We start from the raw sequence: 10,766 nt of genomic DNA on the forward strand, positions 1-10,766 counted from the left end.
TGTCTATCTTTCTCTCCCCCTCTCTGTCTTCCCCTCCTCTCTTCACTTCTCTCTGTCCTATCCAACAACAATAATAGCTACAACAATAAAAAAAGGGCAACAAAAGGGAAAATAAATATGAAAAAAAAAACTTAAAATCAGGAAGTGATGCCAGCAATTCTTTCTCCATCTCACCTGCAGTCACCTCCATGTTTCACAAATCTCCATGTTTCACAAATCTCTTTAGCCCTGCAATTAAATCCACTTAATAAAGGAAGTCTTCTCCACTTTCTTTCGGGAAGTCAGAGATCATAAATTTACCCTGAGGTTTCCAAATTAACACACAGCTGAGTAACTCAACCAAACAAATGACAAATAACAATGCTGCCCAGGGTTACCCTGGCCAAGTGTCAGAGCTCTGGAAACAGAGGCAAGAGTGGTCAACTGGACTATAGCTCAGCTTTCTAAGTGGCACTTGGAAAAAATATGGGAAGAGCCAGGAGTGTGACTTATAAATAAATATTATTAGATTTGGAAATTGTCTCAATCATCAGTAGAGATAAGAACCTGACCATGACAATTAAAAATGCCCATAAAAAGAATAGAAACGAACAGAAAAGCTAGTTTTCCACCTGGTGGGAATTACTGCTGAAGATGTATGTTCAACGGGACTGGGTGGTGGTGCGCCTGGTTGAGCAAATCCATTACCATGTGCAGCAACCTGGGTTCAATCCCTTGCTTCTCACCTGTAGGGGGAAGAATCATGAGCAGTGAAGCAGGGCTGTAGGTGTGTTTTCTCTCTCCTTATCCCCCCCACACACACACACACTCATTTTCTCTCTGTCCTATCAAATAAAAAGATAGAAAAAAAAATGGCTGCTGAGGTAGATTCAGGCAGGCTTAAAGCCCAGCAATAACCCTGGTGGGAAAAGTGTGTGAGTGAGTGAATGAGAGAGAGAGAGAGAAAGGGAGAGAGAGAGACTCAAAATGAACAACATGCAGGCAGCACAGAGTCCAGAGGAAAGCTAGGCATGGTGATGATGACATTTAAGGAGTTAGTCCTTTATCATAAGAAAAATAAACCACTGAAGGAGGTTAAGCAAAGATGTAGCAGCAATAATTCTGCTGTTTAGGATGGTCATCCCCATTGCAGGATTCCTTGTTCAGTGTTTCACAGGTCCTGTTGATGTCCCCTAAGCTGGGAAAGGCCTTATACAGACTGATATCTTTCAAAGTCAGATAAAATTATAACTTCTTTATAATGCTTCTCTTATAACCCCCCTCTTCAATCAACATGTAAATTCTTCTCCTCTTTATTTTTAACCTTCCTTACATTTGTTTTCTCGTCAGTCTTGATCTCTCCAAGTTATTATCATATTTCTGATTCTGCCATCCACCTCGACATCAAAATCCCACCAGTACTCAAACACAAAACATAAAATAAAAAACTTATTTTGGGGGCTGGATAGTTAACGTGGTTGATGTGCAGTCTTGTCATGTACATGAACCAAGTACAAGACAGGCCCACTGCCTTCAAGGGGGCTTTGGCACTGTGGTTGATCTCTCTCTCTCCCTCTCTCTCTCTCTCTGCCTCTCTGTCTCTATCTGATCTCTCTCTCTCTCTCTTTCTCTGCCTCTGTCTCTATCTGAAAACAAAACTTTATTTTTCACACTCACCCACAAACCAACATTCTCTGAATTCACACTGTCTCAATCACCCAGACTTAATCTCACCACCATCTTTTACTCATTCTTCTTTTCCCACATTCAACTAATTATTTATTTCTGTCAAATCCACTTCAGTAACACTTTTCCACTTCATCCTCATTTCCACTACATCCTCAAGCACATATCATCAGAATTACCAGATAACAAATCTTATAATTCAACCCTGATCATGCCATTTCAAGGTTCAAGTCTTCAGTCTCCTAGTTTACTAACCAGTTTAAGTTCTAAAGTTTTCTATATTTGAGTCAAAGATTATTATTATCATTATTATTATTACTACTACTACTACTACCACCACTAGGGTTATCAATGGGGCTTAGAACAAGTACCACAAATCCACTGCTCCCGGGGGCTATTTTTCTTTCTTTTATTTTCTTTGACAGAGCAGACAGAAATTGAGATGGGATGGGGAGAAAGATAAGGACAGAGACAGAGAGACACCTGTAGCCCTGCTTCACCACTCGTGAAGCTTTCCCTCTGCAGGTGGGGACCAGGGGCTTGAACCTCAGTCATTACACACTGTGATGTGTGCGCTTAACCAGGTGCGCCACTGCCTGGCCTGGGTGTTACTTACTCTCTCTCTCTCTCTCTCTCTCTCTCTCTATATATATATATATATATATATATATATATTTTCCCTTTTGTTGATTTTTCATATTGTTGTTGTAGTTATTGTTGTTGTTATTGATGTCGTTGTTGTTGGATAGGACAGAGAGAAATGGAGAGAGGAGGGGAAGACAGAGAGGGGGAGAGAAAGACAGACACCTACAGACCTGCTTCACTGCCTATGAAGTGACTCCCCTGCAGGTGGAGAGTGGGGGATCCAACTGGGATCCTTACGCTGGTCCTTGCGCTTCGCACCACATGCGCTTAACCCGCTACGCTACCGCCTGACTCCTGGGTGTTACTCTCTTAACATACAAAATGCAATCAGGAGAGAAGTGTACATTTTAAGGACTAGTAAATCTACAATATAAAATCTGAAAATGCAAAACTAAATCATCTAGGGAGGGAGAGATAGCATAATGTTATGCAGAAAGACTTTCAAATCTGAAGCTCCAAAGTTCCTGGTTTTTTATTTTATTTAGTATTTGTTGTAAAAAGAGAGAGCAAGAGACTCTAGAGCACTGCTCAGCTCTGGTTTATGGAGGGAAAAGGCTTTGGACTGCAGTGCCTCAGGCATTAAAGTCTTGCATAACCATAATGCTATCTCTCACCAGCCACCAAAGTCCCTGCTCTAATCCCCTACACCACCAAAAACCAGGGCTGAGTGTTCTCTAGCTTAAAAAACAAACAAATAAAAACCTAAATATCTACAATACATACTATAAAGAATACTACATATAGAAGACACCTTAGAGAAAAGCTAGACTGACAAGGTGACCCAGACTGTTTATCAGGTTACTTCTCATAGGACTATATCAAGCCTCACTGATTTAGTCTCTCCCTGTGCTTGATACCAAGAGATGTGTAAGTTTTCAGAGCTGCTGGATATACAAGTTACATTACAGGCAAGGGGGGAAAAAAAAGTCAGCAAAGAGAAAAAGTAAACAACACAGACACAGGAAACATTCCAGGTTTTCCAGGCCCTGGACCATAATAAGATCTATTTGCACTTGGCTTCTATGAAATTCCTTTTGTTGCCCCTAAAATTAGTTCAAGTTGCTTCCGTGACTTGCAAGTTTAAATGAGGTACTAATCAAATCCCTCCAGAAGGTCAAATGTTTGATTTATTTACTGTATTTTTTTTCTTTATTAGCATTTCCTTAAAAATCATATGATTTTTGGAAGGCAAAAGGCAAATATATACAGAAATCCAGAATGATGCAGAACACTTTAAAAGGAAAACTCACCATGTCCATGAAATAGAAAATAGAGAGTGTGGTCCGGGAGGTGGCCCAGTAGATAAAGCACTGGACTCTAAAGCATAAAGTCCTGAGTTCCTTCCCCAGCAACACATGTACCAGAGTGATGCCTGGTTCTTTCTCTCTCTCCTTCTATATTTCTCATAAATAAATAAGTAAAATCTTTTTTTTTAATGGAGGGAGAAAGCAGGAGAAACAGCATAATGGTTATGTAAGACTTTCATACCTGAGGCTCTGAAGTCCAAGGTTCAATCCTCAGTATCACCATAAGCCAGAGCTGAGCAGTGCTCTGGCCTCTCTCCCCATATCCTTCTCACTAAAAAATAAATAAGTGGGCCAGAAGGTGACACACCTGGTTAAGTGCACACATTACAATGTGCAATGACCCAGGTTTAAGCCCCTGGCCCCTACCTGCAGAGGGGAAGCCTCACGAGTGGTGGAACAGGACTGCAGCTGTCTCTCTCCCTATCTCCCCCTCTCCTCTCACTTTCTCTCTGTCTCTATCCAGTAATGAATAAATAAATATTTTTAAAAAATAAATACGAGGGGGTTGGCTGGTGGCATACCTGGTTAAGCACACATTATAACCATGCACAAGGACTTGGGTTTATGGCCCAGATCCCCACCTGCAAGAGGATGCTTAGTGAGTGGTGAAGCAGGTCTGCAGGTGCCTCTCTTTCTCATCCTTTCAAGCCTAAAGATCTAACCACTGCACCAACTCTCTGGCTAATGCCTCTCTTTCTCTCTTCCTCTATAACTCCCCCTCCTCTCTAAGCTTCTCTCTGTCCTACCCCATAAAGTGTGTGTGGGGGGGGGGGGGATGGCCGCTGGGAGTGATGGAGTCATAGTGCCTGCACCAAGCAATCCCCAGCATTAACACTGATGGCAATAATAATAATAATAATAAATAGAATAAAATATTTTCAAAAAGAAAATAGAGGGGGGAAATAAAATAGAGGGATATTTAAGGTAAAGTATTCAGATAACTGTGCAACAACCAGATGCTAACAACTGGCAAATTAAAGAGCAGATTACTCTCCTGGCCAAAGTCTACGTAGTTTTATCTAGGAAGGAAGAGATAGCATAATGTTATGCAGAAAAAAAAAAAAAGGACAAAGAAAAGTAAGGTCAAAAGTTGATTATATCTGTCAAATGTCCCCCCAGGTAACTAGTCATAAGCCTCCCAAACCACAAATAGACTTGGATGTTCTCCAGTGGTAACCCTAAGATTCCAAAACAGAATACCAAGCTATGGTAGGGCCAGGGCTTGACAATTTGCAAAGACTTGTTAGAGATTTCCCTATCACAGAGCCAATAGGGAAGAAAACATCATGAAAACATCAAAACAGCACTCTGCCCAGCTTTGTGTGTTTCTACACATTTGCCAGGTATCAAAGTCCTGCTGAGAGATCTAGGTTCCCCAAAGCTGGATCCACACCCATGAGATGTGACTTCAGTAGACCAGTTTAACATGTATGACAAGTCAGAGTTGACAGGGACATACTTGAACGAATGTAGTGGGTGGCTCTGCAGATTATATAAACAAATAAAACCCCTGTGTGATCCAGCAAGTAGAATGGGAAATGGAAATGGGTTCAACTTTAATATTTTACAGAGAAGGGAACTAGACATCTGAATCGAACTCACCAACCAAACCCAAAATTATAAGTAAGACAAGTGAGCTTAATCAAAGGAAATGGGAGCAGATGATGATAAAAACCAAAAAGAACATTTTATGTCCTTTGACATTATCTGTATATAGCTATGGTGATGGTGTGTATGATACAGCAAATCCTAACAAAGGGATTTTTCAAAGTTAACCCAATTGCCAAACAATATGATTATAGCAATAACTATCTATTGCCTTCTTAAAACCTAAGATAGCAGGAACCTCCCGCTTCCTCTATAGAGACTATTATTTCCCCCAGTCCTGGAACCTCTAGGGTGGGGCTCACTTTCCTGCATGCTTCTCTCAAGTCATACCAAATGATATTGCATCCACCGATCCCAACCTAATCAGTGCAATGAGTACCACCTCAGCATGCTTCACTTGAGACTGTGTCCAGAGGCGTTAGGCATGGAATGCCAACCCTTCACCCTCACTTCTCAGGTGAGACCTTTCCTTTCATAGTATTCTCTAATACCAAGCCAGGAGGTTCACTTCCTAACAAAGTCCCAAAACCTAGGTATAGACCAGGTCCCGTAAGATAGAGCATATGTGGGGGTCGGGCGGTGGCGCAGTGGGTTAAGTGCATGTGGCGCAAAGTGCAAGGACTGGCGTAAGGATCCTGGTTCGAGCCCCCGGCTCCCCACCTGCAGGGGAGTTGCTTCACAGGCAGTGAAGCAGGTCTGCAGGTGTCTATCTTTCTCTTTCCCTCTCTGTCTTCCCCTCCTCTCTCTCCATTTCTCTCTGTCCTGTCCAACAACGAACAACATCAACAATGCAATAACAATAACCACAACGAGGCTACAACAAGGGCAACAAAAGGGGAAAAAAATGGCCTCCAGAAGCGGTGGATTCATGGTGCAGGCACCGAGCCCAGCAATAACCCTGGAGGGAAAAAAAAAAAAAAAAAAGAGCATATGTTCACATGTATCCATAAATTAGGGCAAAATATATACCTGAAAGCAAAAATACACACTAGTCTACAGTGAGTCAGTATAAAGTTCATAATGAAAGAGTGCCTACTTAGACTTAGATACCCTCCTCATGTACTTCCTATTACAGTTTTCTCACTCACTCCAAAGCTAACCTTAGCAAAGCAAGGACTGCAAAAGCTGAATAAGGGCAAGAGACTGGCATACTTTAACGATGACTCTTTAGTCACTATAAGGCCACCCATCAGCTGGGGCCCTAATTGGGGAGTCCTGAGATTCCCAAACAGATATGATGGGCCTAGACCTTGAATAAATCAAGGTCACATAGGCTCCTAAGCTAATTATAGGCCTCAGATCACATCAAATTGATGGGGTTTACAGTCAACAGTATTTATACCCCTTTCCCATATTAGGGAGCTACTGTCTTCCCTGATCCAGCTTTCTGGTCCTTTTTCCAGCCATGACATCATCTCCCCAGACAATAACTTGGATCCACTGGCATATCAGATTTCAGGCTCAGGACCAAAAAGAAAAAGGAAAAAAAAAAAACTAGGATATCCACAGGCCCTTTGGAATTTAACTAAAATATGCCTACTAGCTATCTACAAAACAGAGACCCCCCCAACTCATCATCTGCACTATTCCAGCCTTTAGGTCCATGATTGGTCAACAATTTGTTTGGCTTTGCATATTAACTCTCTGGTCATCCACCAGGTTCCAGTTGCTAGCATGATGCCAACCAGACTTCCCTGGACAGACAACCCCACCAATGTGTCCTCGAGTTCTGTTTCCCCAGAGCCCTTCCCTACTAGGGAAAGAGAGAGCCAGGCTGGGAGTATGGATCGACCTGTCAACGCCCATGTTCAGAGGGGAAGCAACTACAGAAGCCAGACCTTCCACCTTCTGCATCCCACAATTACCTGGGGTCCATACTCCAAGAGGGTTAAAGAACAGGAAAGCTATCAGGGGAGGGGATGGGATACAGAGTTCTAGTGGTGGGAATTGTGCAAAGCTGTACCCCTCTCATCCTATGGTTCTGTCAATGTTTCCTTTTTATAAATAAAAAATTTTTTTAAAAAAACACTGTTTTCTAAAAATTGCTTTAAAAATTTTAATAGACGATGTCCAAAAAAAAAAAAGGTATACCGTTACTCTTTAATGAATGAAAATGTATGTTTAATTGAGAGTTCAATGCTTCATTGCTCCACCTCCCAGACCATAAATCTATGTCTAATTGAATAAGAGTATATTAGAAAACTCTGAACTACTGTTAGGGTTTTTGTTTTTGTTTTAGCTATTGTAACTAAAAAGTTTAGCAAAAGAGTAAAGATTTTGACCTAGTAATGGGTTAATATTTTCACCAGGATATTCAAACAAAACCATTAAAAGTAAAAAAAAAAAAAAATGAAATTGTGTTGATTCAAATCTGAATGTTCACTGCTTGCAGTTTTGGCAGACAGGCAACTGAGGCACTGTCACAAAATTCTGAATGGGAGAGAGTTACTTACTATTATTATTATTATTTTTAACCAGAACACTGCTTAGCTCTGGCTTCTGGTGGTGCTGAAGATTGAACTTGGGACTTTGGAGCCCCAGTCATGAGAGTCTCTTTGCATAACCACTATGCTCTCTACCCCCAGAGTTACTTATTTTAATATGAAAAAAGTCCAGACATTCACATAAGGCTCTAATTAAAGTCACCAGAAATTATATTTACATGTCAGCTGAAACCAAAATTAGAAGAATGAAAGCTTAAATGGCTCAAATATAAACTTAGTGTTCAAAACTGCTGGCAGACCACAGTACAGTGGATTTTGGTCTTCAAGGGCCATTTTACCACAAGTATTAAGTAAGTCAACACATCACCAAGGAGGGGGGGTGGGAAACATATATTCCTTGGCAGTACAACTCACTCTTTATTGTACAGTCCAGTATTTTTCAATACTATTGAAAAAAAAATGTAAAGTTAAAACGTGTTATGTTCCCCCAAGAAGTACTATTAAAGTTACTCCTAAAATATGAATCCATAAAAAATAGATCTTATAATAATACTAGTCAGAAATAAACATGAAACATTATCGCATAAAATTTTAGTGTACATTTAATGAAATTGAATATTGTAAAAAAAAAAAAATTCCATTAGTCTGCCTTGAAAATTTCAGGTCACTGAGGAGGTAAATAAGAGCAGCCGTTGACCCAAAACCAACTGTTCCTTGTTCCGTGTAAACATTCCCACTTGTACCCACCCTGTGCTAACTATAAAAAGCTGAGATGAAAAATGTTGGGGGACGCAAGACTTCCCCTGCGTAGAGGCTCTTGGGACCCAAGCTTAAGCTTGCTAATAAAGGCTCTTGAATGTGACTCTGGACTTCCTTGTGTATGATCGGACCCGAACTTCTGGGCTCAACAGTCACATGAAGTCTTAAGGTTTTTAACAGACAAAGATATCTTTAAGATCTACTTTGCCACCAACGCTACACATGGAAAAATTTGAGACAGACCTTGGGTGCTAAATTATTAAGTCTGCTCAACAGTCAGCTTCCAACTAGCTTGGAAGTCTGAGCTGTTAGTTCAGTATACAAATGGCCAAAACTCAGGTAAACTAAACTTTCCCAGGATATCTCAAGTCTGAGAATATACAAATGGGGGGGGGGTAGTAGATAGCTTCATGGTTATGCAAAGAGACTCTCCTGCCTGAGGCTCTGAAGTCCCAGGTTCAATCCCCACCACCACCACCATAAGCTGAGTAGTGCTCTGGTTTTTTTTTAAAATGTTTTCCCATTCCAGATAACGTTTCGAACCAAGTTCTGATGTTCAGCACTCACCACAAACATACAAGTTTATGCAGCACATTTACCTTAAAGTCTCTACGTACTGCTTTCCATTACTTCTGATGGTGCAAAATAAGTAAAAAAAAAAGGGCATTTGGGAAGTAGCGCGGGGGAGTCGCTTCACAGGCGGTGAAGCAGGTCTGCAGGTGTCTGTCTTTCTCTCCCCCTCTCTATCTTTCCCTCCTCTCTCCATTTCTCTCTGTCCTATCCAACAACGACGACATCAATAACAATAATAACTACAACAATAAAAAACAAGGGCAACAAAAAGGAGACTAAATAAATAAATATTTTTTAAAAGTCACACTATTTTCTGTATGATTTACAGAAAACTATCTTTGAAGACTATTCCTATACATGTCTTCAGAATCACCGACACTTAATCGTATAGGAGTAAACCAAATAAGGTAGGAATGTTACAACCTTTTCGGTCACAGATAGTTTGACTTGCAATAGCCCAGGGTAAAACTTTAAAAAAAAAAAAAAAAGACTTGGATGCTTCTCCCCACTCCGCCCCCCCCCACACACACACACACTCCCCAGTAGAAGAAACAAAACAAACCGGGGTACCTGGCAAAGCTGGGGTTTTGTTGTTGTTGGAGTTTGGCCTATTCCATGCCAGCGGGTCCCCTCGGGGCGCCGCTCCTGCCGCCCCACCCCACGCCCGCCGCTGCCCTGCGCCCCGGGGACGCGCGGGCCTGGCTGGCACGTTCCCACGCGCCGGGGCCCGTTATCTCAGCCGCCACCCCGGCGGCGCCGACCAGCGCCAAGCCAGGAGCTGCCGGGCGGCCGTCCCGCGCCGCGTCCCCGCGCCCTCCCCGGCCGGGGGCGGCCCCTCCTCAGCTCCCGCGGGGCCCCGCCAGGCCCCTCCCTCGGGGCCCGCGCCGGGCAAGCGGCTCCGCGCGCGGCTCAGGTTCGCCGCCGGGACGGGATAAGGTGTCAGCCCGGCAGCCAGACGCCGCCCGTCGGCGGGGGCGCAGCCACTCTGACCTCCTTCCATCCCCTCGCCGCCCGGCGCCACCCCCTGGACTCAAAAAAAAAAAAAAAAACGGGGGGGGAGGTACGCAGAGGAGGATGAAGGGGGCGCAGCGGGCGCTCGCGAGGGGTCGGGGTCGGGGTCGGGGGTCGGGGGTCACACCCCAACTCGGCAGGGTCTGGGCGGGAGGGCTGCGGCGGCGCGCTGCGAGAAAGAGCCCAACTTACCCGGCTGCGCGGCTCCCCGCGCCGCGGCGGCGGCCAGGTAGACGCAGAGGCAGAGCGAGAGGGGGCGCGGGAGGGTCCGCCGCGGGCTCATGGGAGACGCCGCACGAGCCGCCGCCGCCGCCGCTGTCCGAGCCTCCACCCTCCCTCCCCCCTTCAGCTCCGGGCGGCGGACGGGGCGGCGGGAGGCATGACGGGAAATTCCTGGGCACAGGCAGCCGAGTCCAAATATGAGCAAAGGAGCCGAGCGAGGGGGGACGGCGGAGCGCGCCCGCGGCCCCAGCCCGCTGCCCGCCCGGCCCCGCGGCCGCCAGCCCCCGCCCCCTCCACAGCTGCCCTCGGGCTTGCGGGCGGCCGGGCGGGCGGACGCGGAGTCCCTCCGCCCCGGGGTGGGTGGAGGGCGGGGGGGACACCCTCTTGCCAAAGCTGGGGTCCAAGCTCAGAGTCACGTATCCCACCTGAGACTCCTCGCGGGGTAGGAAAGAGAGAAAAAGTTCACAGGGAGACCAGACGGCGAGTCAGGGAGCGGTGGGAAGACGTTTGGAGGGATTTTGCATCCTGTTGT

The 10,766-nt window shown here is 44.6% G+C and overlaps 1 protein-coding gene across 3 annotated transcripts in view; it reads right to left on the bottom strand.

Annotated features, from left to right (window-relative positions):
* The window catches only part of MSRB3 (methionine sulfoxide reductase B3), a 187,869-nt gene extending 177,526 nt beyond the window's left edge, over positions 1 to 10,343 (bottom strand). The window contains exon 1 of one of the 3 annotated variants that reach the window (XM_007516857.3): positions 10,205 to 10,343. The gene's annotated coding sequence lies outside the window, so the exon portion shown is untranslated. Of the gene's footprint in view, positions 1 to 9,571; positions 9,844 to 10,204 lie in introns of those variants that run through there. The other 2 variants (XM_060194988.1, XM_060194989.1) reach the window with 2 other exon arrangements.
* Positions 10,344 to 10,766: the final 423 nt, after the last annotated feature.

The sequence above is a fragment of the Erinaceus europaeus genome, chromosome 7, assembly GCF_950295315.1.
Source record: "Erinaceus europaeus chromosome 7, mEriEur2.1, whole genome shotgun sequence".
In the NCBI taxonomy this organism is placed as follows: domain Eukaryota; kingdom Metazoa; phylum Chordata; class Mammalia; order Eulipotyphla; family Erinaceidae; genus Erinaceus; species Erinaceus europaeus.